At 36.5% G+C, this 26,826-nt stretch overlaps 1 long non-coding RNA gene across 1 annotated transcript in view; it reads right to left on the bottom strand.

The window, feature by feature from the left end:
- Positions 1-17,857: 17,857 nt before the first annotated feature.
- LOC138921871 (uncharacterized) overlaps positions 17,858-26,826 on the bottom strand; it is a 33,182-nt gene continuing 24,213 nt past the window's right edge. Inside the window, exons 2-3 of the long non-coding RNA XR_011434819.1 lie at positions 20,619-20,778; positions 17,858-19,579 (exon numbers count right to left, since the gene is read on the bottom strand). This is a non-coding gene — a long non-coding RNA (uncharacterized lncRNA). The remainder of the gene's footprint in view (positions 19,580-20,618; positions 20,779-26,826) is intronic.

The following is a 26,826-nucleotide window of genomic DNA, read 5'->3' as shown; positions in this document are numbered from 1 at the left end:
ACCAGTCCAGAAGATCCAGGAGTGACCCCTTTGTGGGCTACTTGTGTCCTTCTGCTGTGGCAGGGTTGCTCCCACTGCAGGTACCCAGGGAATCTAGTCTTTCCTTCCCTGGCCAGCTGTTTGTAAATTGGGTTTGGGGATCCTCAGCACCATTGGCTACATAGTCTATCAGCACATTCCTATTGCAGTTTTCCTCTTAATTGGGTTGTTACCCAGTGTAGCTGGTTGCTGGGCTCAGGGGCTTACAGTTGTGATAGGCCTCAGGCCTGCAAGGCTGTTGTCAGTTCTCTTAGGAGTGCAGCTGAGTGGGGCTGGCCCTAGGCACTCAGTTGTTTCAGGCTTTAGAAGGTGAGGCGGATCCTTTTTATGGCTATTTATGAAGCACAGGTCTTCTGCCACTGGTAAGCCTCACCCCCTACAGGACCACACATACCACCATCAGCACAGTCCTGGTCTGTGCACACTTCCCAACTCCCTGGAACCTACCCTGACACCACACTGCAGAGGTCCCCACCTCTCCACCAATGTCCCCCACAGTTCAACTGGTCCTCACACAGGCCCTGCCCCACAGAGGAGGACGCACTCACCTGCCTGTAGAGGATCAAGGCACCCAGTCAATGCAGGCCGACAAGTTGCCTGAGGGCTTGCTGTTGGGTGGGGCCAGTCCCTAGAGGGGCTGCCTGCCCTGGCTGAACTCCATTAAATCTGTGCTTTAGTGGGTGTGGCAGACCCCTGGGCGAAGAGGCCAAGGGAAGAACCTCATGCCTCCACAGGGGTCTGTGTCAGCACGCCTGGACCAGTTCAGAACAATGCCCCCACCAATGTCTCAGTCTCCAGAGATGTCCCTCCTCTCACCAAGATGCCCCCAGAGCCCACCAGGTGAGTCTTGTTTCACCAAAAGACTGTCAGCCCTCTCTCTGGTGATTTTAGTTTGCTGAAATGAGTGAGTTTGTGTGTCTGCCCTTTAAGACCTGAGTCTTTTTGGCTTTCAGCCAATAGCTTTTCTGGGGGTATTTCCTGCTGTAGTTAATAGCCAGCAAAGCAAGAGAGTAAGACCCCCGTCTCAGTTAGGCTGCATGTGAAGGATGCTTCTAGCAGTATCGGCCCCTGCTCCGGACCTCACTCCTCCAAGGAGGGCCGAGTACCTTAGGGTGGCTCCCGCCTGGCCAGCTGAGAAGTTCCGTTACTCCCAAAGGTGGCTTTTTTCCTCTCCAGCAGGAATTTCTGCCTCTTCCGCCTTAGTCAGGACTGTCCCTTGTTGTGGGGGTTCACTTTATCCAGTTTTCAGTATTCTATCCAGGGTAAATTTTCCAAAAATAGTTGTAAGCTGGTTGTGTTCATGGGAGGAGATGAGTTCAGAGTTTGCTTACACCACCGTCTTGATGAGATCCCCACCAATTCTTCTTGCAGGGCACGGTATTTGCCAGTTAGTCTGTGTAGTAGGTGTAAAATTTACACCAGATGGTGTAAAATACTTTTGTGAGGAAGAGACTCAATTTAAAAATCCTTGAATGTAACAAAATATTGAATTTACCTCTAAAAAAGCCTGGTGGTGGAGCACACCCCAAAATTATTTATCCCCTTCCAAAAGAAGGAAACCCTCTGTCCAAGTGAAGCCCTCCTTGCAACCAGTATGCTGGTGCGTTGGGGCAGAGGGCTGTTAAATTACAGCATATACCTAAAAACTGTTGACCTTTCTTTTATATCCAAACAAGTCAAATAGGTCAAGGAGGAAATGGTGCTTACGACATTTCAAACCTGTAACTGAGTGAAATTCTGGGTGTTCTTCTATATGGCAAGCTTCTGGCTTCAATTCCTGATTTTAGTAAATATCTGTTAAATTAGTGAATAAACTGCAAAGGCCGCAGATATGAATGGTAGCTTTTATGTACTACTGGATTTAATTTGTTAAGTCTGTCAAGAATTTTTGCATCTATTTTCATGAGGGTTATTGGTATGTTATTTTCCTTATCAAGTTCTGGTATTAGGGTTGTGCTGGACTTATAAAATGAGGTAAGACCTTTTTCCTCCTCTGTTTTCTGAAGGGGAAAGGAAGGTGTGAGTTCTTTCATACACTTTTCATAGAAGTCACCAGTAAAACCACATGGGCCTGAAGTTTTCTTTCTGAGAGGGTTTTTGATGAGAAATTAATTATCTTTGATGATTGTAAAGCTATTCAGATTTTCTTATTTATCTGTGTCATTTTAATAAATTGGTTTTAAAGAATTTGTACATTTCATTTAAGTTATCAAATTTGGTGGCATAAAATTGTTCATGATATTCCCATAAATCCCTTTTAATGTACATAGGACTTGTAGTGGTAACTCCACTTTCTTTCCTGATGTTAGTAATTTGTGTTTATTCTCTTTTTTCTTAATTAGCGTAGCTAGAAGTTGATCAAATTGATTTTTTTTTAAAGAGTCGATTTTTGGCTTTGCTAATTTTCTGTAGTATTTGTTTTCTATTTCATTACTTTCTACTTTTTATTATTTCCTTGTATTTACACTGGTCATTAATATACAGTACTCTTTTCTAATCATTTAAAGCTGTAGGTTTCTCTCTGAGCACTACTCATACTTCACCCAAATGTTTTGATATGTTGTATTTTAACTTTCATTTAGCTTAAAAATTTTTTAAATATCTCTTATGATTTCTCTCTTGATCCATAAATTATGTAAAAGTAGCTTAATTTTCAAATATTTGGATTTTTCTAGAGATTTTATGATTATTGATTTCTAATTTTATTCCACTGTGACTGGTGAACATATTCTGCATGATTTTTCATCCTTTTTTAACCTGTGGAGATTTCTCTTTGGCCCAAGATATGGTCAATCTTGATGAAAATACTACGTGTACTTGTAAAGAATGAATATTCTGATGTTATTGGATGTAGAGTTCTATAAATATCAGTTAGGTCGATGCTGTTGATAGTGTTCAGATCTTCTATATCTTTACTAATTTTTTTGTGTAGTTCTAACAATTTTTGAGAGGATCATTAAAATCAGCGATTGTTAACATAGATTTGTCTATTTTTCTCTTTAATTTCTGTCAATTTTAGCTTCATGAACTTTGAATTTCTGTTATTATTTATATGCTCATTTATAACTATGTCTTTCTTATAAATTAACTCATTATTAAAAGTTATTTTCCTTTAACTCAGATAATAATCTTTGTCTTGATATTCTTTCACTTTATCTGATTTTCATGTACATACTCTGACTTCCTTAAACTTACTTTTTGTGTGGTATAACTTTTCCTAACCATTTATTTTCAATATATCTGTGTCTTTACACAGAACAACTATGTGATGAAGACAAAAATTCTTTTTTCATCTGAAAATGTCTTTTTTCTTTCTTCCTTTTTGAAGGCTATTTTCATAAGGGTATAGAATTCTGGGTTGATAACTATTCTTTCAGTGCTTTAAAGATGTCCATTCACTCTCTTTTGGTAATTTTTCTCTGATGGCTTTCAAGATTTTCTCTATATCATTGCTTTTCAAAATTGTATCATGTAACTAGGGATGGTATTCTTTGTATTTATTTTGTTTAACATTTACTGAAATTTTCAAAAATGTAAATTTATATCATTCACCAAATTTGGGAAATTTTTGGCTATTATTTCTTCAAAAATATTTTCTGCCTTGTTCTTTCTCCCCTCTCCTTTGGGAACTCCAACTGCACCTGTGTTAGACATTTTGATATTGTCCCACCAGTTACTGAGGATCTATTTAGTTTTTAAATATTTTTCTCTGTCTTCCTCAATTACATAATTTCTACTGATAGATCTTCAGGTTTATAGGGTCTTTCCTCTGTCATCTCCATTCTGCTATTAAATTCATAATGTGAATATTTTATTTTTGATATTGTATTTTTCAGTTCTAGAAATTTGATTAGTTTCTTCCTTATGTTTTTTCCTCTTTAGAGTTCCAACTTTTCTTTCTCGTCCTTGGGCATAGTTATAATAACTGCCCTTATCTCACAGTCTCCTCATTCTAACATCTGGATCATCTGGGATCATTGTCAGTTGATTGCTTTTTTCCTTTGAGAATGAGTCCTGTTTACCAACTTCTTGATGTGTTGATTAACTTTAACCTGACAATGTTATGTTGTGAAAATTTTGGAGTCTGTTATATCCCTAAAGAAAGACTGTAGTTTTGTTTGTTTGTTGTTTGTTTAAGCAATTAACTTTGTTTGTTTCAAATGGCAAACTGTCTCTCGGGCAGCAGCATACATCTCAGTTCAGTTCTTCTAGCTTTAGCCATAATGATTGGAGACTGACACACAGATGCATGGTTTAGGTGTCAGCCAGGATTTAACCATGGTTTATATTTAGAATTTGGGGTTCCTTCTCTCTTCTTTTTGGGATTTTCCTCTCATTTTCCAGCGGTTGTGCTTGACCCCAACCTTGCCTTCTGGTTCTTCAACCCAGGAATACAGTGAGTTTTCTATTATATTTTTAACCATCCTTCTTGGTACAGATTGTGAAGGTCCCTCAGAGTAGACGCCCTAAAGAAAATGGAAAATTTACCCAGTGGTGATTTACCAAGTGGTGATTCCTCTCCTAAATTTGCTGCCAACTTCTTTTCCTTCCTTCCCCTCCTCCTCTTGCTCCTCCTTCTTTCCTCTCCAAAGAAGTTCTGTAGTTGTTTTTATAATTACCCAGCATGTATGGTTGTTGTCTGAGGAGGATCAGTCTAGTAGGAGCCTACTTGATCACTACTGGAAGTGGAATGCATATAATTGATATTTGAGTACAAATTATATTTTCTTTAGAATGAAAAGGGAGGTCTGTCCCTAGAACAAATGTTTTGGGAAGCATTTCACCATTACCTGAACTTCTTGGTAGATATTTTTGGCCAGATACTGTTGTAAACCTATCAATTCCAGGTTCCTATATAGTCATCATTATGGATATTACTGAAAAATTATGGTAACTTGGCTAAGCTGTCACTTCAGACAAAGAGATTGGAGGTGGAAAATCATAAATATTTTGCCTTATTGTATGAAGTGTTTCTGTAGGTGAAATGAAGAGTAAAACAATATTCCAGACAGAAGTCTGAAGATACCTGGATAAACCAGAAGAGTTACATGTCAGAGATCACTTATGTTAGACAACTAGTACTCACCACATATCTATGAATTCCCTACATTTCTCAGCCCCACCCCCCTTTCAGTTATGTTGGGTTCATATAACTAATTCTGGAAAATGAAATAGAAGTACAATGACACAAATCTCATCTGAGCCAAGGCATTTAAAAATTAGTCAGCTGCCTCTCCCTCTCCCTCCCATTACTGTGGAGACCTTGGAGACCGAATATTCTATGTGACATAGCATTTACATTGAACAGAGTTACCTGGCCTGTGATGGATTTTGCAGGAGCAATAATTAAGCCTTTTAATTTATTAAGCCGCTGAGATTTTGTTGTTTTTCCCTTGTGCCAGTTATTTTTAATTTCTGGACATACCATTCTACAGTTTAAATTACTATTCAAATGATAATTAGTGACCTTTTCATTAAAATTGCCTTTGGAAAATTTACTGAGAGTTTACTTTTTCTTTTAATTGCATGATTTTTATTTATATGAGGTACTTTTTTTTTCCCTTAAGGGTAGTCAATTTTTACTCAGGAAAAAAAGGGCAGACAAGAGAAACTATTTTTACATTTTGGACTCCTAGAATAAAATATATTTCCAATGGAAGAACAAATTGCATTCTCTTATTATATCATTGATTTGTTTTTTGAAGATTGGCACCTGAGCTAACATCTGTTACTAATCTTCTTTTTTTCCTCCTTCTTCTCCCCAAATCTCCCCAGTACATAGTTGTATACTCTAGTTGTGAGTGCCTCATTGATTTATTTAACTTGGACATAGCAGGGACTTTTTTAAAGTCATTAGGCATTAATTGAAGGCATTAGATTATTAAAGGGTTGTTAGCTTCTAAAGCTATCTTGTAAAGGTGTAGGTATCCTATTTTGACACCTTCAGTCATCACATCATTCAGGGTCATGGGATAACTGACGGATACAGTCTGACTTTCAGAATGTCCCTCCAATAATGCAAAATTTGTGGTACCACAAGCATAACTTTATGGAGAGTTTGGGTCAAAATTTGACCAAAGTGTTACATTTTGACCTAGGCTTACATAATTTAGGCAAAATCATTCTCTTGTTGCACTCCTTATTTGTTTTCATTTTCCTTTCTCTGAAACTGCAAGGGTGTTATCAGTGGAGGAGTCTTACTACTGCTGTTGTTACCATTGGTTTGTAAATACGTGTCCCCAGGGGTCTTCTCTTATGGGCTTTTGACATCCAGTGGCATATAGCCCTGCTCAAGAGCATTGAAAAATTGCCAGATGTATCCAAGACCTCTTGACATATTAACCTCAAAGGAATTACTAGGCTGTCTCTTAAATGAAGATAAAAATTAAATAAATCATACATATCTACAAGAAAAATCTCTAAAGAGCACTTCAAAGGTGACAAGGTCAATATCAGAATTCTCCATCTACTCTTTGCCCATGTTTTCTAAGTGCCATCCACCCAATTACACACCCAGTCAGCATTAACATTCTCCCTACCATACATATCCAGTCACTTACCTAGTCCTATCAATTTTACGTCAGAGTGTCTCTCAGGTGTGTACCATTCTCTCCATCTCTACTTGCAGCCCCCATTTCAAACTACCGGTATTACTCTTCTGAATTACTGCAACAATCTCCTGCAACCAACAGCCTCTCTTGCCTCACTCAAATTCTTACTTCATAATTCTATACCTAGAGTGATGGTTTTAAAGGGCAAGCTGGATCATGTCATCTTCCTGCTTGAAATCCTACTATAATTTTCCTTGGTTCTTATGAAGAAGAACAAATCTTGTAATATAGCATACAAGGCTGTTGGTCATCTGCCCCTCCAACCACTCTCATGTTACTCGCACCAGTCTCCTCTCTGGTTCTCTGTGCTCAGCCATGATGATCATCTGGATCTGTCAATGTCATTCCTTTGGGCTCTACATTCACTGAATTAACATCCATTCATCCTTCAGGTCTTGGTTCAAATGAAACTTCCTAACAGGTCAAGATATTATATTGTCTCTTACTCTTTCATACTTTTTTCTTCATAGTACTAAATAAAGATTGCATTTATATTTATTTACTTCTGTGACATTTAAAATATCTTTCTTCTAGTAGATGGTAACCCCCCACAAGGGAAGGGGCTATGCTTCCCATTTCATCCCTAGAACTTAGCACCCTCCCAATACTTAGGTGAAGCCCAAGCAATATGTATTTCATTAATGTATAAATAAATAAGTACAAAGAGAATGAACAAATGAGAAAAGAGAACAAAGAAAATGGAACAAAGAGAAAAAGAAGATTATCTGGCTAGATCTACTTAATAGAAAATGAAGTGCAGGAATAATAGAGGGCTGTGGTATTCCTTAACCCTGGGAATCAAGGGTAAGAGATAGTAATTAGTGAAACTGTAATTCCAGATCTCCCAGTATAAGTGGGAATTTCAAAATGAACTTCTTTCTTATTGAATTCCTATTTAAACATTACAACACTTTTTTTCCTGTTACAGCTGCCTCTGCTTTCAAAATACTGTTTTTTTTTTTGTTGTGTTTCTAGTTCACGTGCACAGAGGCAGCAACATTTCTAATATAAAAGAAGAGTGAGAATGATTGACTATGATGTCTGGTGATTAATTTTTCAAGAAATGGCCTAAGATTAGACAGTTATGAACTTTACAGTGCACACCATTTATACAAAATAATCAACCATATTTTACATATTCACTCTATTCCTAAATACCCACTTTCTTGCAAGTTATGAGAACCATTATTTTCAAAGTCAAATGTAGCATGCCTCATATGTTTGACAAATTCATGCCTGGAACACTAACATCTTTCTTTTTAAATTTTTATTTAAAGAGATGTGTGATATTTTGAAAAGAAACCAAAGACCCAGCAAACTTTGACAAAACCAGAATTTCTACAATTGTTGCTGCAGAGGAATCATTAGTGTGTTTTCACTTGCGAGCTGTTGCTGTTCTTAGAGCCTTCATTCTCTTTTGGTTATATTTGCCAGATTTGGAATCCCATTGTCTGGGTCAATAAACAAGATGCTACTTCTAAGCCAATCTAAAGATTTTTGGGTGCTAGGTAAATGAGTTGCCTGAAGGTTGACAGGCCTGAGAACTTATATCTCAGATGTCTTATGATGTCCCTCGGGCCACCCCCCTGGGAGTGCCAAGGAGTACTGCCACTTTTCTGTTCTGAGAGCATGTTTCTGTTAGTAATATCAAGCACTGACTTGATAATAGGAACGCACAGTTTCCAATGTCACCTTGTGATCCTCCAGACACTAACACCATGTTTTGGTGACTTAATGAAGATGAAATGAGTGCCTTTTTTGTATACTACATTTTAAGACTTTGTTTACACTGAGAAATTTGGTAACACCTATCAAAATTAAGCAACCAAATACTATTTATTTCCATATCCAAGAATATATCCTACAGATATATTTTCACATATACATGAGCATCTGTGGCCAAGGATATTCATTATAGCATTGTCAATAGAAGGAAAAAAATAGACTCACTTAAACAAAAAAAAGCAACTGGCTTAATAAATTATGGTGTATTCATTCAATTGGGTATTATGTAATAATTTAAAAGGAACATACCATCTTTATGTACCTGTCATAGATGGGAGTACTGTTTCTCCACTTCTCTTAGTTTCCACAAATAGAGGTTTTTCCCTAGGAGCACTTGTGAGCTTATGCCCACCCTTTACTCCTCTGCATTTAGTCATGTCAGTTAGCTGATTAGTGGGACAGGAATTGATTCATGTTTCTCAGTTGGGTGGAAGTGATCTCACAACGTGATCCCTGTAGTCCTTCTGCCTCCATTAAAAATGGGAGGGACACTTTATGGGCCATGTCTGCTCTACAGACTGAACATTCTCTCAAGTCAGCTGTTCCAGGATCTCTACTGGGGAAGAGGGATTAGCAAACCATTTTGGTTCTCATGTTAAACTAAGTCTTCTTCTTCTTCATCAGTGTTGAAACCGGTTCTTGGGTTCTCCATCTGGTGACTCTTGTCACATCTCAAGTGATTCAGAAATCTGATGAGGAAGAGTCATGCTCTTTATTGGATCCTCTCAAAACCCCCAAAGCATTGATATTGAGTGATCTTTAAGATATAAAATTAAGTCAAAAAAGTAAGGTGTAAATCAATGGGTACCATTTGTGCTAAACAGGAAGATTTACATATACTCTTGAATATTCATTAAACATCTTGAAAGTTTATACTGTGGGTGTCCCTGAGGAGAATTTTCAAGCAAAGGAAGAGGGATAGAGAGTGACTTATTTTTCACTGTATTTCTTATTATTTTTTTCATTTTAAAATTGTGTGTATATATTACTTCTTCAGAAAAAGTAAATAAAATGTAAAAATATAAATAAATGCTTTCTAGTCTATTTGAGCACACTCTGTCCTTTGGAAGTAGTGTGATTAAATAATAATACTCCTAAAGATTACTTATTGAGAAACCTAGTATGTCAGGCTCTTTGCTAAGCATCATGATGGCTATCTCATTTCGTGGTCCTATCAACGTTATCAGGTAGATATGGTTTTTACAATTGTAGGTGAGGAATGTGTGCCCAGAGAGGTGATTTGTACAAGGTCACACAGTATTTATCAGAGCAAAAGTGTAAACCTAGCTTTTTGCAATTCCCAAATCCATGCTCACTTCATTATATCACACTCAAGTTCTGCCTTATAACTTATTTCATTAATTCATCCTGGAAGGACTGATTGAATCAATGAGTGATGATAAACCAGGACACTATTGCCCTGCCCTCTGGTGTCTGAGATCTGTGTAATGCAGAGTGAATGCTTTATGTTAAGGCTTAGAAAACTCTTGTTTAACTTCCAAATGGATTTAGTATTGACCATTTTATCTGAGCTAAAACATCCTTTTTTGATTAGGCAGCTAGTTCACTGGAGGAGCCCTGGCAAAATGGATCACAGTATAGGCAAATAGTGTCTCTACCATCCTTTATAGGCTGTGTGGGATCACAAGGGCATTTGTGGCCTTGTCGAGGGGCTTACAACAGATTTTCAATGTGATGCCACCACTAAATGATATATTGTGTTTATTTCATATTTTAATTTAGAATACACCGTGTTTCTCTTGGTATATTAATGAACTCTAGGCCATCCTATGTCGCAGAATTTCCTTTGGGGTTAGGACACTCAATTCAGCTCTTGACTTCACCATTTCTAGCTGCTGACATTGGGCAACTTACCCTTTCTATGTCTTGGTTTTCTCATCTTTTAAATGAGATAATATGAATACCTACCTCACAAGTTTATAGTGAACATTAAATGACATAATAGACATATAATGCTTAGGTCACATAGTAAGTGTTTAATAAGTCTTGCCTATTTATCATTAATAAGTATCTTATCCTAAACATCAGTTTTGTATTTGCCTAAGCCTTTAAACTGTGATATTTATCTTATATGTAAGAAGGATAATGTGGCAAATCATAAGTGGGCAATTATGTCAAGTGAATCAAATACTGAATAAAATACTTTCCATTTACAGCTCCTTTTATGGGACTTCAATGTATTGTAAACTCAACCCCCTGGAATAAATTTCATATATTTTTTCTTTGTTGCTCAGATTGGTTAAATAAAGAAAGAGCTTAAAACACTTTAATCTCAGAGTGGTAAGGATGATAATATGTCATGTATTGTCAAAGAAAAGGACATATTTTACAAAAAATTTTCCATTTGAATTTATTGTATCATTATAGGCATACTCATAGGTTTAGGTTTATAATGAGCTCAATTGCTCTCTGGAGAGATGCTATGGATTTATTTTTCTAACTCAATAGGTTACACTGCTTATGTTTCTGAAGTGGAAAGAGGCAACAAAGTTTTAGTATGGTGGTTATTTTATCCTTAAAATGGTACAGAAGAAACATTTAAATATTAGGTGCTAGAAGTCTTAAATTTTTCACTCTAAATTTTATCTTTATAAATCTCACATGATTATTTATTATATATTATATTTATTCATGACTCTTGAAATGATTTCTTGGCTACAATTTTCATTGAATTTAATGTTTTTCAGTCATTTAACTTTTAATCAATGTTTTCTGTTTTGTGTCATCTTCATTTTTATTCTAACTGGTTCTCTACCATGATCTAAAAGAGATATAATTTTTGTCAATACTCTATTGACTAACTTCCACACAATACAGTGCCAAATTTTAAGTTTGTTGATAAGCGAATTTTCTCAAATGTATACACCTGTGTAATCATCTTCCAGATAAAATATAGAAAGTAGCAAGCATTGCAAACTCTCCCTCCTGCCCCCTCCCAGGCAATCCCTCCTTGGAAAGCTAAACATTATTCTGACTACTGTACACGCAGATTAGACTTATCTGTCTGAAAGCTTCATGTTAAATGAATCATACAATACATACTCCTCTGTGTCTGGTTTTCTTGCTCAACATTATGTCTGTTAGATTCATTTAAATTGTGGTGTGATACATATGTATTCTTTTTCATTGATGGATTGTATTCCATTTTATGAATATATATATATATATATTTGTTATATTTCTCCAACTTATTATTGATAGGTTTCTCCAGTTTTCAGCTATGAACAAAACTGCTATGAACATTTCCTATACTTTTTTCTTGCAAATACACACTTATTACTCTTGAGTATATGTGTAGGAGGATAATTACTGAGTCATAGGGTATGTTTCTGTTCAGCTTTGGTACATGTTATGGACTGAAAGTTTGTGTTCATCAAACTCAAACTCATATATTGAATTCCTACCCCTTAATGTGCTGGTGTCAGGAGGTGGGGCCTTTGGGAGACAATTGGGATCAGGTAAGGTCACGAGGCTAGAACCTTCATGAATGAGATCAGTGGTCCTGTAAGAGTCACAAGGAGCTTGCTTCCTCTCTCTGCTCCCTGCCGTGTGAGGATAACAATGAGAAGACAGCCATCTATGAACCAGGAAGCAGCTCTCACCAGACATCAAATCTACCAGTGCCTTGATCTTGGTCTTCCCGGCCTCCAGAACTCTGAGAAATGTATGCATGTTGGTTAAGCCACCCCACCTATGGTATTTTTGTTTCAAAAGCTCAAATGGACTAAGACAATACACATTGCTAAACAGTTTTCAAAGTCATTATACTGATTTATATTCCCATCAGTAGTGTATGAAAGGTCCATTTGATCCACATTCTCAGAAATATTTGGAGAACGTGTGGGGGCATCTCATTTCCTTCTTTAGTGTCATATTGTTTTGCATTGTTTTACAACTTTATTGAAATTTATATACCGTACAATAACCCATTGTAAGTATACTATTCAGTGGTTTTCATTGACTGAAGTCATTTGGACTCCAACCTGGAGACCCTGGAGAAGAATCACTTCCAAGCTCATTCAGATTGTTAGCAAAATTCAGTTCCTTACAGTTGTAGCACCAAGGTCTCCATTTCTTTGTTGGCTGTGAACCAAGGGCTGCTGTCAGGTTCTAGAAAAAAACAATATTCTTCATCAGGTGGTCCCTTCCATCTTCAAGCCCAAAATGGCACATCAAATTCTTCTTTTGTTTCAGGTATCTATGAAATCCCCTTCTCCTACCAGTTGGAGAAAACTCTGCTTTTAAAGATGTCATGTGATTAGATTGAGCTGACCTGTATAAGTTCCCTTTGGACCACAAAGTCAACTGATGACTAACCTTAATTATATCTGCAAAATCTCTTTGGCATGTAACCTGTTTGTGTACTCCCAAAATTCATATGTTGAAACCCTAATCCCTCATGTGGTGGTATTTGGTGGATGGGCCTTTGAGAGGTGATTAGGTCATGAGGGTAGAGCCCTCCTGATGGAATTGGTGCCCTTATAAGTGACACAAGGGAGCTTGCATCTCATCTGGAGGCTTAATAAGAAAAAGATCCTCTTCCAAACTCATTCAGGTTGTTAGCAGAATTAATTTCCTGTGGCTGTATGACTGAAGGCACTGGCTTTCTTTTGGCTCTCCGATGGAGGCCAACTTAAATACTTATTCAGTTTGTTTACTTTATATAAGTCTATTCAGATTTTCTACTTCTTCTTTAAAGAGCTTCTTAATTTGTGTCTTTATAGCTATTTTCCCATTTTACCAAAGTGGTCCAATATGTTGTCATAAGTTTGTTCCTAATATTCCCTTATAACCTTTCAATGCTTTAGAGTCTCTAGTGATGCCCCCTATTTCATTTCTGCTTTTGGTAATTTGTAGCTCCTTTTTTTCTCTTGTTGATCAATCTAACTAAAGGTTTTTCAAGTTTGTGTATTTTTTTAAAGCACTAGCTTTTGGTTTTATATTTTCCTAGTTTTTAAATTTTCTGTTTCATTGATTTCTGGTATGATATTTATTTCCTTTCTGCTACATTAGGTTTGATTTATTCTTCTTTTCCTTGGTTCTTAGAGTTGGAACCAGGATTGTGGTTAGGTCTTTCTTGCTTTCTTATGTAAGCATTTAAAGCTATAACATTCCCTCTTAACACTGCTTTAGCTTCATCCCATAAATTTATTTTATGTTATATTTTATTTTCAGTAAATTGACTATATTTTCTCCTTGCTTTGTGACTTCTTCCTTAGCCTATAAGTTATTTAGAAGTGTGTTGTTTAATTTCCAAATATTTGATGTATTTCCAATTTTCTTTCTGCTGCCAAATTCTAATTTGATTTGGTTGTGGTCAGAGAAACTACATTGTATGATTTCAATCTTTTCAAATGTATTTAAGCTTGTTTTATGTCCTCACATGTGGTCTATACTAGAGAATGTTATACGTGCACTTAAAAAACAAATTTATTCTGTTTTTGTGGGATGGAATGTTCCATATATGTCAGCTCAGTCAAATTGGTCGATAATACTGTTCGAGTGTTCTATATCCTTACTGATTTTTTGTCTAACTGTTATACCATTTACTGAGAACAGAATATTAAATTTCTATTTGTAGAGTTGAATTATATATTTCTCCTTTTAATTTTGTCACTTTTTGCTTCATATATTTTAGGCTCTGTTTTTACATGTATATGCATTTATAATGGCTATATCTTCCTAATGTATTGATCTTTTTATTATTATGAAATATCCTTCTTTTATCTTGTAACATTTCTTGCTTTAAAGTCTTGTTTTGTATTAATATAGCCCCTCCATTTCTCTTATGGTTAATGTTTTCATGGTAAATATTTCTTTACCTTTTTCCCCCCAATTTATTTGTCTTTGAATATAAAATGTGCTCTTCTAGTCAGCATTCTGTTCTCAGTAAATGGCATAACAGCCCTTTACTGTTAGTTATTCTTCATTCTTGAAATTTCAACAAACAAATGATTATTTATTTGGAATTTTTTAGATATGGTGGTATTGAAAGGGATAGAAAGAGGCTAGGTAGAAAACAAAGGTATGTTCCCAAAACTTTGGGGAGGTGAATTTCATAAAGTTAGGAGAAAAGTAAGTATACTAAAAGTAAAAATATTAAAATATTTAATGTAAATGTAGTTAAATGTTACTAATCCACATGAAGAATTAAAGGAGAACATACCTATAAGGCCATCACATTCATTCATAATGTAGGATTTTTTGTTTGTTTGTTTGTTTAGTAAGGAACACTGGCCCTGAGCTAACATCTATTGCCAATATTCCTTTTTTTTCTCGAGGAAGATTGCCCCTGAGCTAACATCTGTGCCAATATTCCTCTATTTTGTATGTGGGACACTGCCACAGCATGGCTTGATGAGCAGTGTGTAGGTCTGTGCCTGGGATCTGAACCTGTGAACCCTGGGCCACCAGAGCAGAGTGCGTGAACTTAACCACTACACCACTGAGCCAGCCCCAAAATGTAGGAATTTTTGTATGTTTTGTTTAAAGCTATATCCCAGTTGCCCAGAACAGTGTTTGGCCCATAGTGGACTCTTGATGTATACTTTTTGGATGAAGGGAGGCAGCTCGCAAAGAAACCTTTTATAAGAAGAAGCTCTAGAGGTGTGATCAAGAATAATTATTAGTGGGTTATTAAAGGGATGCACTAGCCCCAGTAAGGTGATTCTTATGAAAAGTGTGAAAGCTACTCAGATTTCTGATTGCCAGAGAAAGCAAATAAAAATCACTCTATTTGGGATCAGTGTGTATTAACTACAAAAATTAAGCATATGTACTGGAATTATGGTTAAGATACAGGTGTTCTGATCCTTGTTCTTGTTTTTTCCTTTCTTTTGACTTTGGCAAATCAACTTAATATTTCTTAGCTTGTTTCCTCAATTGTTGAAATGTGGCAACTGAATAAAAATGTTTATGGTTTCCTCTGTCTTTAACATTGAAATATTTCTTAAATGGTATATTACTTTTGCCTTTTCTTCTGAAGGGAATTTTTTTCAATGGAAAAAAAGTAGAATGAACACTTCCAAGTTGTGGAACTATACTGTGCATGAAAATCACTTAGGATGCAGCCTACAAATGCGAATGTCTTGACTCCATTGCCTGCTCCACATGCTGATTCAGTAGGTTTCAGGTGGTACCTAGAAATCTACATTTTACCAAGCACTCTCTTATCCTGATGTAGGTATTCTGAAGATTATACTTTGATACAGTGTAACCTTGGTTAAGAGGGAAGTTCAGCCAAGAGTGAATGAAGAGCTTACACAAGAGCATCTAAATGCTCCAAACCAAGAGAGCCTTCTAACTGAGAGATACAGGAAAATAAATTAGTAGACCATTTATTATCATGGAAATTTTTATTGCTAATTTAAATATTATTTAAAAGTATTATTTAATATTATTTATAATTTTATCATTATAAATAATTATTATTAGAAATCGTAGAAAAAATAAGAGGATTATTAAAGATTGGTGAACTTACATTAGAACAAAATGATGTTCACACAATAAGAGATATAATATGGAAAAGGAATTAAATTTCTGTAGCCCCTTGGGTAGAATTAGGGCCATTTGATCAAATGTACAAATAGAGAAATTTTTTTAACTTTGAAAAATAACTTCTTGAACTTAAAAACTGTTTCAATACTTGAAAATTCAGATTTTTTTTTGACTTCAAGATGAATGAAGTCGAGTTATTACAAGAGGAGTTTGTAAAGAAAAATACACTGACCTCCAGCTACAGGAGCAGGAAGGTTCAGAAGAAAAGAGGATTTCTCAAATTTCATTGGCCTCTTTAACAAAGGTTGAAGAGTCCAAGTATGTGAGTGGACAAACCCAACACAGATCCAGCTGATTTGGCATAACATTAGGGGAAGAGGCCCTCTCCATGAATGAGATTCTCATCTACCCAGGAGAGTCACAAGGATTCGAAGAGGTCCAGGATAAAATGATGAGAGTTGGCTTTCTTACTGGGTGAGGACACACTCTCATGCTTTAGTGGCTATAGCAGTTAATATTTGTGTCTGCCTGATATCCTTTTCTCACCTTCTTCTTCTAATAGAACTGGCCTCCTTCTCCACAGGGCTGCATCTATAACATAGGCTGGAGCTATCATATGCCATTACCCTGGTATACTGGATGATTTCTTTTCAATGCAGCATCATCCCCTGGGCAGGAAACAGGCTAATAAAGCTGTACAGTCTCTAAGGAGGGCATAGGCCACCTATATCTAATTCAGATTTGGCTAATGAGCATAAGGGATAAAGAAGAAACCCCCAGGGGGCTGGGCAAAATACTACAAAAAATAGTGCATAAGGACTTCCTCCCAGAGAATGAGATCAGTGTCTATTCAAGGAACAGTATTTCTGCTTTGCCTTAATGTATGCATTCCTAAAATTCACTGCACTATGAAAAATCATGCTATAAAAACTGCAGGGTTCCTGGGGGAAATGGGATTAGAAGCACAATACTCAAAAACTTTGTCAGTGACATAGAAAAAATAAAGAGATAGACACCTAATAAAAATGGCAGCCCAGTTTTATACACATTAAATAGTTAAGGAATCCATAGATACTATAGTAAATTCAGCAATTTACCTTGATAAAAGACCCAAGGTGTGCTTTTATAAGTGGGCATTGGAAGCGCTGTAGCTTGTGAGTTATTGTGAAGTGGTGGGAGGTTATCTGAAATTGGTCAGAAAGTTCTCACACTGGTATGGGTGGATGTGGCTCATAACATGCAGTGAACCATGCTGGCTGTTAAACATTCAGAGGTGTGTGTATATATATGCACATGTGTGTATTTCTACTCATCTTCATTCAGCTAGGTACAGTGGTCTGTGTTCATCTTGTATTTCTTGTGGACAATATAGTGCACAGGCAAACACAAAATTAGTATTGTGTTCAGCTTGTTTCCTAATATATCAATCATGTTGGAACAAAGTCACATTTTAAAAACCAGCATTATGGCAGAGCTGATTATATTCCTAGAATAAAGCATATTTTCTCTCCATCTAACTAAAAGTGTTTTTTGGCAATATATTCGAATGAAAACTTTCCCAGTTGATAATCTAACAATTTTGAAAAAACAGGTTTTTCCTAGGGCTGCCCCGGTGGCTCTGCAGTTAGGTGCGCACACTCCACTTCGGTAGCTCTGGGTTCACTGGTTCAGATCCCGGGTATGGACATGGCACCGCTTGGCAAGCCATGCTGTGGTAGGCGTCCCCACATATAAAGTAGGGGAAGATAGGCACGGATATGAGATCAGGGCCAGTCTTCCTCAGAAAAAAAGAGGAGGATTGGTGGCAGATGTTAGGTCAGGGCTATTCTTCCTCAAAAAAAAAAAAACAGATTTTCCCCCCAAATTTGTGTGAAAGCCGTAAAACCAATGAATTGGACGCAGAGTCTGAGATCGAGTTTTATTTGGTTGTGTGACATTGGTATGATATGCTGCTTGCTTCAGTAAAAATAGGATTAGGAGCATGGCTGGGTATTCTACAGGCCCAGCGTAAACCAAGACTTATAATGCTGTTGCTGTGTAATGAAAACACATCTTTGTGCTAAACTACTTTTTTTCTGATGACAAATAAATTAATCACACAACAAAAGTAAAAAAAATATCAATTGTTCGCTGGCATAGTCAAAGATCATTTCGGTATTTCCCTTACAATGCTGCTTTCCACACATTTCCAATTCAACTAGAAAAATGTTCTGTAGGGTGAATAGAGTTGCAAATATTGAATTTCAGTGTTTTTTGTTTCACTTTTTCATTTAGTATCCTTTCTAAATATTATTCTTTAAATAACTTTTAAAATTAATGCTTTTATTTTCTTCATTCTGTTTGAGGGAAGTGGCAAGCCTGCATGGCATGTGTATGTTTGCTGGGGCTGCCACAACAAAGCACCACAGACTGGGGACTTCAACAAGAGAAACTTTTCCATCACAGTTCCGGGACCTGGGAGTCCAAGATCAAGGTATTGGTAGAGTTGGTTTCTTCTCAGGCCTCTCTCCTTAGCTTGTAGATGGCATTTCATCCTTGTGTCTCCTCAGGGTCTTTCCTCTGTGAGTGTGTGTTGTAATCTCCTATTATAAGGATCCCCCTCATACTGGATTAGGTCCCACCCATTTGACACCATTTTACCTTAATTACTTCTTTAAAAAGACCTATTTACAAACATAGTCTCATACTGAGGTACTGGGCATTAGAACTTCTACAAGAAAATTTTGAGAGGACACAATCCAGCCAACAGCATGTTGAAGTGAAGAACATTTATAGGCTAAGTGTGAGGCTGGACTGAATTCAGAAGGTCTTGGGTCCCAGTTCTTTACTCACCATCTCTGTGATCTTGGGTAGTAACTAACATTTCTAAATGGTAGTGATGCTGATGGATGAGAGTGTCTCCCTCAATACCTAGAAAATAGCCTGTCCATGAATGAGATCACTTGTTCTCCTTCTCACACTACTCTTCTCAGTCTTTGCAAAGCAACACATAAAGCCACTTTCTTTACTCCTGTCTTTACATCCAGCCTCAAGTGCATGTTCTTTGCCCACCCATTCCTCCTTCTTCAAGTCTCTCTGTGCTTATTTCAAGCTCCTTTGCGCTGCAAATTCCACTTTTTCCCCCAAGTGTGGACCCACACCACTCACTCTGCCACAATTCCCTATAAATCAAGCAGATTCAGGAGCAACACAGGACTGTAGCCATCAGTGTCCAACCTTTGCAGAATACCGAGCTGGAGTGGGGATGGTTGTGGGAAGGGGGTTGGTTCAGTTCCATGTGCGAAGATGGACACTGGTTCTCAAATCTAAACGTCCTTTGTGATAGTCTACCAGTGTGCTACTCCTACTGTACCTATTCTCCCAAGGAGACACATCCATTTATTTTTCTCCCGGCGGCAGGATGGAAAAACCATTATGATGAGAAGATTAGCAATGCTTTTCCCGCTATAATACAGAAAAAATGTTTTCTTTCCTTGGATTTTTTTTTAGGGGAGTGGCAGCAGGGAGAGGGTGACAAGCAGAGGAGGTAAGGTGGTGCCGGAATTGCAGTCTTTAGCGGCTGCTGTCTCTGTGGCTCCGGGAAGGGTTTCCGTTTCAATTACATTGTTAGGATTCAGCATCTTCCTCTGATAGAAGGGAAGCAGTTTGAATGTGTTACTTCGAGCTATTTAAACGTAAGTTTTGTGTAGCTTTTAGTGAAGACTAAAACTGAAGTACTTCATGGTCTGTAAATCATGTTTAAGGATACATTTAAGATTTTCAAGTGATTAGGGATATCTTTTTTATGCCATTCTGATCCTTTTTTCTTTTCTATCAATTTGGTGAGAAGTTACTGCATTTCAGGATAGAACATATTTAAATATCAAATAAGGAGTTACATGGTGAAAAGTCCAATCAATATAAATTCTTGAGTGAAAATTAATAACCTCCTAAATTTTCTCTATAATTATAGCCTCTGATTATTCACTTCCAATGAAAAAATGTAAATTCTAATGACAAGAAGCATTATTAAAGATACCGAGAAATTTCATATTAAAAGGTCCAACCCATCATATATCTATAATAATTCTAATTTGTGTCTACCTAATAACCCGACCTTGAAATACAAGGCAAGATTTGACAAAACTGAAGAGGAAAAAGCATATCAAAATTCACGGTGAAGATTTTAACACACTGCTCCCAGTTCCTGCTAGAATAAGCAGGGAAAAAAGTGAGCCAGGATATAGAAGAGGTGTTTTTTTTTAAGGGAAAACTCTGTACTAGTCTAGATCATGGGTAGGTTTGGGGGTCTAAAGAAAACTTTTGGGGTTCTAGTCAATGTTATATGTGTAGACATGGTGGTAGTTATAGGAGTGTGTTCACTTTGTGATAATTTATTAAGCTGTATTCTCATACTTGCTGCCATCTTTTTTATGGATGCTTTATCTCAATTAAAAATTAATTTTTTAAAAAAAGAAAGGCTTTGCTTTCAAAATTCCCCTCCTCCTAGTTAAATTTGCTTACGTAAATACAAATAGTTTTGTTTTCTTTTGTCAGATACAGGAAGAAAGTAACATTCATTGGGTGTATACTGTGTACCTGGAGGCATGACTTGGGTCTTACTTTCCTCTGGCCAAGAGTATTTGGATTCCAAAGATGATATTTGAAAGGGAAGAAAATCCTTACCTGTCAATCATCTCTCCCCACATTTCAGTTGTGAAAAATAATATAGAAGAAAAAAAGTCAGTGGGTAAATACCATGTTTTTTCACGGACAAATAGAAAATTCAGAATAATCACAACTTCAAAAATTTCAGTAAAGAATAAGAAATGTAATCTTCATTAGTCTGTAGAAAAACCAAAATTAAAGATTATTAATTCATATTTCAATAATCTGCAAGAACAGTAACAATAGTAGCCAATATTTCTAAACATTTACCATTATCGTGTACTGTATTAGTTATCTGGAGCTGCATAAAAATATTACCACAGACTTAGCAGATGAAAACAGCAGACATGTATTATCTCAGTTTCTGGGGGCCACAGTCTGAGCATGGTTTAACTGCATTTTCTGCTTCAGGGTCTTCAAAAGCTGCAATCAAAGTGTCAACCAGAGAGGTGGTGTCACCTGAGGATCAACTCGGGGAGGGTCTGTTTCCAAGCTCATGTAGTTGTTGACATCATTTATTTCCCTGTAGCCTGCCAAAGTGAGGGCCTCAGTGTTTTGCTGGCTGTTGGCCAGGGGTCACCTTCGGTTCCTTGTTTTGTGGGCCTTCCCAACATGGCCTCTTGTTTTCTCAAAGCCAGCAAGAGAGAGCATCTCCTCTCAAGATGATGTCACAGTCTTACATAATGTAATCATATGCATGTAAGCACATACATTTCTTCACGTCTGCTATACTCAATTAGTCAGAAGCAAGTCACAGGTTTGCTCAGGCTAAAAGGGATGGCTGAATGGGTGCCTTGCAAGGGATTATGAGGACTCCCTTAGAATCTATCCTTCACAGCCACGATATATGGTTTATCTCATTTATTCCTCACAATAGCTCTACAATGTAAGTACTATAAATGCCTCTGTTTCACAGAAGATGAAACTCTGGCATAGGAAGGTTACATAACTTGTCCCCCTATACATGTTAGAGTTGTGATTCAAGTTGAAGGATCTAGAAATTGAGGTCATTTGCCTTTATTGGGGTAAGATTTATTATTTCATAATTAATAAAAATTTCATAATAAAATATATTGCAAAGCGGAAAAATCTTTTCAACTACTTTAGAAAGAATATATTTTAATAGATTATTAATATTCTTACTCCATATTATTCTCATCTCTTCAAATAAGTAGCAAACTCCTCTTTGGATTTAAAAAAAAGAACATTGAGCCTGAAATGATCTTTTGTTGGATTGTTTGCACTATATTAATGAAAAATACAGATTTATAGTATTTTATTCACAAATTCAAATTGGTTACAAGACTGTGTATTTCAGTGATACAGTTCCACATATTGAAGATATATTTAAGCCCAGAGACTGAACTTAATTAAAATTTTATTAACTTTATTTCAGCACACGATTTTGAATTATGTTTTATCACATTTCTAAAAGGAACATGTATGTGAGAGAGAGAAAGAGAGAGAAAAATGAACTGGTCCTAAGAATTTTGTTACTAATTAGTTGTAGGTTAGCTTCAAAGTGATGTGATGGCACACGTAGGTCACTGCAATCATGAGGTGTGAAGTCTTATCATCTTATCCATTTGAGTTCTATGAAATATAAGATAAATGGCAGAGAGCGAGGTCTTAGTAGACTAAATAACGCTTGTTACAAAACACTCAACTTACTAAGGTACAGCACTCATTAGTGGATATTTTGCAGTATTTTGCCCAAATAACCAATAACAGAGAGGGACGAGCATTATCTCTAATGCTAACATTTGCTGACTGAGACTGTCCAGTGGTACTTGGAGCATGGGGATCATATATATTGACAGGTCACAGTGAAGGATTGTCTATTTAAACTTTTTAAGGAAAATATTTCATAAATAAATAGCATTACAAAAAATCAGCATTATGCCAAACAGTGAGTAATAAATTATGTATCATAGAAATGAAATCTCAGATTGGTTAAGCAATTTGCTCAAGCATACAGAGCACGTAAAAAACAGGGCCAGGATTTAAACCCTGGGAATTTGACCCAGTAAAATCTTCATCCAATACTTCTCAACCCTGGTGCTCACTAGAATCACCTGGACAGCTTTGGAAAAAGCATAAATGTTTTAGCCACATATGAGACTAATTAAATCATTTGTTCAAATGTCAGCATGAGCTGCAATTTTAGGGCCTCTATAGGTGGTTCATTTACCTCATTTCTGGAGATTAGATAAAAGGATTTTCCTGGTCTTCTGATAAGAGTTTCACATTGATGGTATTCAAGAAAACTCTAGGCTTATAACATGCAAATAGGGAATTTCTGATTGTCGTTAGTGCTGAAAAAACTAAGAGCCAAATTTGGCTTAAGTAATTACCTCCAGATGCAAATTGACTAACATATGTGTACCAGGTACTATGATGGGTACTTTTAATTTATTATCTCATTTATTTTTCACAGGTATATTATTCCTATTTTCCAAAGGCTGTTGTTTCCATTTTATGGGTGAGAAAACGTAGGTCCCCTAGCTGGTGAGAGACAGAGCTCAGATATATCTGGATGGGGATATTCGGAATATCACAGGCTCTACTTTAAAAAATATATCTTCAAGTCTCTGTTTTTAAATCTGTTTTTGGTCTTTGGATCAAGATATGTTTCATTAAATAAGCAGTATAAGAAGAGTACTTTTATCGTGTAAGGCATAGAGGAGGACTGTGGATTAAGAAGATACATTTTGGAAATTGAAACTCTACTGACTCATTCCATGAAGAAAGTTCTCCTCTATCCCCAAAACTTGGAGACATAGCCGTAACGGAAAAAGATTTTGAGAACACGAGCACAAAGTCTGGTAGAGTCTGAGAAAGTACAATTTGGAAAGTTCAAGAGAAGTTAAGGACATAAATGCAAAATTTCTGACATTCAGACACTGCCATGATTTAAATAATTACTCATGATAACATGAAAGTCATCCCACAATACTAACTTTGGCTATGACTGATTTTTATTCACTATGACTCTTTCATTACAAGAATGTGAAATTGCACAGAATAGAACTGAGTTATTCTGAAACCAATCTCTAATAGAAAATTTTAAAATCTTTAAAAATGGATTTAGATCTTAATTTTCTACCTGAAAGGGAAGAGAGACCTCATTTTAGCTATCATAATTTTCCATAGTTAGCTTGAGAATCTTGTGCAGAATAGGACTGAAATGTGGGGAAGTAATTTAGAGAATCATTAAGGCAAATTTGGTTAACCAAGTACCATTTACAGATAAACAAAGTGTGGTTTTCACATTACAGTCCCAAGGAGTACGAAAAAAGAAAAAGAAGTGATGACAAATTCAGTATAATCTGCCCAAGTATTTGTTCATACACAGGAGGAATGCAATCAGTGAAAACTGCATTATTTTAAAATTTATAAAAACTGAAGAGAAAATAAGATTGATCCAGTGAACACCAATTAAACCTCAGAAAAGACAATAGTTCTATTTGCCTTAAAACCAACCTTGACTCTGCTGTCTGATCGTGTTTCTTAATGTCTAAATCTTACAAGCTGAGTTCAGTCTGTTTTTCTCAGTACTGCTGAGAAACAGGAGAGAGCATTTTGATTCAAATACAACTGGTAGATTTTAATGTTAGTGAAGACAGTCAGCTGCAATATCTAGATGACAGTGACTTAGTTTTTATGGATAATTTTTGTTAAAAGCCTGGTTTCAATTGTAGTTTCTAATGAAAATGACAAAATAGTAAACTACTAGTTACTCCTGGGTTCTGTGAGAAAGTGATATATACTAGTTTTGTATTTGCTGCAAGTAACATAAATTGAACTCAAACCAGTTTAAGCAAAAAAAAGGGAATTTAGTGGGTCCAGTACCTGGAAAATACAAAGGCTGATGCCTCTTTCTCTCCATCTCTCAGTGCTGCTTTCAGCTGTGTTGGCTTCTTTCTCAGGCCGTCTTTTGATGAAGTGGACAACCCACCCAGTTGAATGTGAGGGGAGAGAAGAGAGGAATGGGGGGCGAGTAGCTCTTACTGGGCTGGGTGTCTTCACACACTGTGTGTATGACAGCTGATGAAAGCTAATCTTTTGTTCTTGAGGTACTTCTAAAATTATTTGGAGTATCCCATGTCTGGGGAACACTGAAGTTTCTTTTAACTGATGAATACGTCTACACTTTTTGCTTGCAAATTCTTTGACAGCCCCTAGAAGCACAGTATTGACATCTCACTTCTTGCTGCTATGGTCTCTTCAACCTTTCTAGGCAGCCATATTGACTGGCACTGAAAAATTCTGAATTACGTCCACTCTCTGTGTGATCCATTTTTATGCACAAGAGACACTCACGAATCCTCTGCCCTATCTTACTCTTAGAATCCCAGCTCATCCCAATGCAGCTCCCACTACCTTGTCAGCACAGGCTGCTGTAGCCATCTTAGAAGGGAATCAGGTGCCAGTCCTGTGCCTCTCAATTGTGGGAATGCAATTCACACTCTCTGAGAGGTCCCACAGAAGCCTCCTCACATCTTGAAGGCCCCACACCTTCTCTCTCTTGATGGAGTTAGGGACTCACAACGATCTCCAAAGATCTCCAAAGATCTCCAAAGACTTTACAACATCCTACTTTTCTCAATACTCTGAAAAGTTTTACAGACTTCATCTGGCAAAGGGATCAAAGTGCTGTTGAAATTATCTTTGACCATTTCCTTTATATAACAATCAGTTTTGGATTTTCATATCTCTTGCATCTTGATGTTACAGTAGAGATTCCACTTAAACATCCTATTACCTTAATGATCTCAGAAAGAGGAACACAATCCTCTTTTCTATATGTCTAAATCAACACAAAAGGATTCTGCTTGATCTTGCTTGGGACACATACCCATGGAGAGAGGTTAATTTGATGGGTCAGTCTGGGCCATGCACCCACTTCTGTGTTGGGGAAGATGGACCTATGTGAGCAACAGCTCGAGACAGTGTGCAAAAGTGTGAGTTTCCAGGCAGCAAAAAAGTGGAAGTAGTTATACATTTCTCTTAATTGTTTTCAAATTTACTTCCATTTTTTGAAACTACTTCAGTTCTTAAATTTATTGATACTTCTTTTATTGACAAGCATATGGGCTATTTTGATATATATTCTATGGATACTTTAAACAAAAATATATTTGAAGTTGTGGGATAAATTGTTCTATAAATGTCAGTAAGGACAAGTTGGTTGACATTGTTGTTTAAATCCTCTATTAATTTATTGGTTTTCTGTCTGCTTATTCTATGAATACTGAGAAGAAGGTTGACATAGGCAACTACAATTATGTATTTGTCTTTCTAATTTTATTTCTTTCAGTTTTTGTTTCATATATTTTGAAGCCTATTTGAAGTATATTAGTTCATATACATTTATAATTGTCAAGCCTTTTTGATAAATAGAACCTTTTCTCTTTATTTAAAAAGTTTGTCTTTGTCTATGCTAATACTGTTTGTTTTGAAGTCTGCTTTGTCTGATATTAATTTTCATTAAATTTGGAAAACTTTCAGACAAAATTTATTCAAATATTTTTTCTGTCTCTCCTCCTTCTCCTTCTGGGACTATAATTGCACAAATATTAGACAACTTGGTATTTATTCCTCCATAGTTCATTGTGCTTGTTTAGTCTTTTTATATATATTCTTCCTTTTGGCTAGTTTTGATTGCTTTACCTTCAAATTCACTATTCTTTTTTTTTCTGCAGACTCTAATTTGCTAGTAATTTTATTTCAGATAACGTATTTTTCATATCTAGAAGTTACCTTTTTCATATATTCCACTTCTCTCTTAATTATGAATATTAATATATTTCTATCTACGTCCTTGAGAATATTCAACATACATAAAATAGTTATTTTAATGTCCTTGTCTGCTAATTCTATCATATTTGACATTTCTGTATCTCTTTCTATTAATGATTTTCTCCTGGTTATAGGTCACATTTTCCATTCATTTTTGATTGGGTGCCGGATACCATGATTTTTACATTATTGAGTACCCGCTTTTGCTGTATTCCTTTAAATAGTGTTGGAGTTTGGGGGCTGGCCCCGTGGCCGAGTGGTTAAGTTCGCGCACTCTGCTGCAGGCGGCCCAGTGTTTCGTTAGTTCGAATCCTGGGCGCGGACATGGCACTGCTCATCAGACCACGCTAAGGCAGGGTCCCACATGCCACAACTAGAAGAACCCACAACGAAGAATATACAACTATGTACCGGGGGGCTTTGG

The sequence above is a fragment of the Equus caballus genome, chromosome 2 (assembly GCF_041296265.1).
Source record: "Equus caballus isolate H_3958 breed thoroughbred chromosome 2, TB-T2T, whole genome shotgun sequence".
In the NCBI taxonomy this organism is placed as follows: domain Eukaryota; kingdom Metazoa; phylum Chordata; class Mammalia; order Perissodactyla; family Equidae; genus Equus; species Equus caballus.
The sequence above is the reverse complement of the archived record's forward strand: the minus strand, read 5'-3'. Positions and strand labels throughout refer to the sequence as shown.